General features: G+C 34.9%; 1 non-coding gene across 1 annotated transcript; it reads left to right on the forward strand.

Moving 5' to 3' along the window:
- Positions 1-2,593: 2,593 nt before the first annotated feature.
- TRNAT-GGU (transfer RNA threonine (anticodon GGU)) lies at positions 2,594-2,667 on the forward strand. Its single transcript has one exon. It is a non-coding gene; the product is annotated as a tRNA-Thr (tRNA).
- Positions 2,668-2,986: the final 319 nt, after the last annotated feature.

The raw sequence follows: 2,986 nt of genomic DNA on the forward strand, positions 1-2,986 counted from the left end.
TTTGAAACATATGACAACCATATTTTTATGGGCATCTTTTTATCAGCCACCTCGTTGGGCATTTTGCCTGTTGTGGTGTTGTATTTGTATTTGTATTTGTATTTGTATCACTAAACAACAAGATTATAATGTATGAACAAATTCCCAGTCCTGTTCTTACATATGGTGCACCGGTTTGGGCTTTCGCTCAGAAAAGCAATACGTACAACCTCCAGAAACATCATGAAAATTATATTCTCAGGAGATTCACAGGTGCTCCAAAATACTTCAGACTAACCGACCTCTGCACGCTGATCTTCAAATTCCATCCATCTACAAATACATAAAGAAACTGACCAAACAGTACTTTGAGAAGCAAGATGCTTTAGAAGTGGATGTTATCAGCTCAGCATCCATCCAACTACCCAGCTGAACAGAAATTGACACAACTAAGACCAAGGAATATCCTGGTTACAAATTTTAGAAAGAAATTTTAATTGTTAGAACAAGTAATAATAGTTAATCATACTGAAGTTATGATGTTGAAACTACCGTGAATTTTATATTGATAATGTACCAACAGTATAGTATAGGTAAATATTACTATGAGTAAATTACATCAATTTTTTTGTAAAATGATGGAAATGTTAATCACTACCAATCAATTTCATTTTTGACATTGGTAGAGTGAGAATATTTTATGTAAATACATTCAGTAACTAAATTGATTATTGTAATATTTGAAAGGATATGAACGCTTTGTGAATTATATAACCATTTGTTATATAACCTATCAACATAGATTTTTTTAATCTAATGTAATTGCCAAATGCGCAAAAGTAACAAAAAATTATTCCGATGGTATTGTGAAGAGTGTATTAATGTTCTGTAAAGTTTAATAATCATTTCTAACCTTTCACTCTATTTTATTTATTTATTTTAATATGTTTGTCAAATGCTCAAAAGTCACATTGGATGGTTCTGGTGGCATTGCTGGGGTTTTCATGTATATACACATATCACCTTTCTCTAAATAGAAATATACTGTAAAAGATGTTGTAAAAATAGGTAAATTTTGCAATTTGTGGCAAAGTAAATCACTTTAGTGAAAGTATATTTGATGTTGTAGATGTTGAGAATGTTTGCAGTGTTCAATATTTATTTTTGAAAATATCTATGATTTCAGAGAAGTAGTAAAAAAGATGTTTTAACTTCTGCAAATTGTTGAGAATGTAAATCAATATACTAATATTGTATTGTAGTAGTGAGGATATTATATGTATAAGGGTTTTATATAATATTAAAAAAAAGAAATCACCGGATGGCTGTTTTTAAGCAACCGTTTTGCCATTGACTGATCAATATCTCTACCTAAGTAGAGAAACCAAGACGGAGAAGACGAGAGCTCAGTGCTCGGTACTTCGCATCAACTGGCATCGGCAACAGTGAAATACGATTCTGTAATAGCCAAAAATAATGATGTCGACAAGTGACCATAAGAATCTATTGGTTGAAGAGGATTTATCTTATTCACTGCGGCTTAACGCTATACTAGCGTCACCATTGTCTTGTTCCAACCGGCGGTTGGCGTTATGGTCACTGCATTTTCTTATGTTACTATAAAATCCTCCATGAAAACTTCGATAACAAATTAGGCCCCGCAGTAAACGTGCCGGGCCGATTATATCTGAATTCTTAGAGATATTTTCCAGGTTGCTACATAAAAACTTAAATTTTGCGTTAAATTGATGAAAAACCGTTGGAAATGAAAACATATGAATGCAGCATCTAAACATTTTCTGATGAGTCCGCCATGTTTGTTTTTCCGCTTCTTGTTTTTCTTCAATTCCTTAGGGGGAATTCTTTTTCCAAGAGATTAATGTTCCTTTACGGTGAAAGGCGAAAGAAAACTCCCAAGTGCACGATTTGTTCCCATAAAGCAATTAATGTTTCGTGAGCGAAAGTGTTATTTCAAGTACCCCAATGGCCGTATGTTATACGATTCTCCACATTGAGATTTATTCGAGATGGTCGATCCGAGTGAAGGGACAATGCTTTTGCGGTTGAAAACGGGAAGTGGGAAAACTGTTTGTTAGCAGTATTCGGTACAAACAAGATCATGAATCAAGTCGAAGTGCGCATTTGTATCGACTTCGTGGAGTCTTCCGAATGAGGGGTGGAAAGACTGCTTCTTCATCATATTTGTATACGATTCCATAATTCCCTTTACAGCATTTTACCAGCTAACCGTTGATCCTAGAGTCAAACTTCCAATTAGAAATAGTACCCAAATGACGTGTAAAACTCAGATACGTCATTTGTGTTGCAAGGGAATGTGCAGTTATTTGAATATAAAAATTACCTTTCATACGGACACCCTGTCCTCAAAAACCCAATTAAAAAGTTGTTGTGAGGCCAACAGAAAAAGTTCTTTTGAATTCAAAATATCGGAGAAAAGTTATGAAAGAACAGAAAAAACTAACTGACAACTCTCCTTTCCCTCATTTATGCTGCTCTTTCCCAACTTCTCTCTGTTTTCTGAATCCGAATATCTTTAGCGAATATTGTGATTATAAACATTGGATTTTTTTTTCCACGAAAAGGCAGGGGTCGTGTCTCCAGTGGTGTAGATGGTAGCATGCTTGCCCGGTATGCAAGAGGGCCTGGGTTCGAGTCCCAGCGGAGACAAGATAACTTTCTTTTCCGAGTTCACCTCAGCATAATATCCGGGAAATAAAATGTTTCCTTGATTGAATTTTTTGTTTTGTTTTTCTGAGGCGATACTTTCCAATTGGAAATTAAAGAATAGAGTGTCCGTATATAAAAAAATTTTGAGCGTCTTGAAAATTCCAAAGAAATGAACGCTCGAGGTCTTAAAGGCCCATATGCTAGGACCGTTTTAACGAAGTGACAACCAATTGTAAAGGCATTGTTTGGGAAGTGGGAACCCAGGTGTGTTACCAAAGTAAACATTCCATAACAAATTCATTATTGAGAACTAAGAACT

This window comes from Pholcus phalangioides, unplaced genomic scaffold (assembly GCF_987345545.1).
Source record: "Pholcus phalangioides strain wild (caught in Gottingen) unplaced genomic scaffold, Ppha-v1.0 ptg000016l_1, whole genome shotgun sequence".
NCBI lineage: Eukaryota > Metazoa > Arthropoda > Arachnida > Araneae > Pholcidae > Pholcus > Pholcus phalangioides.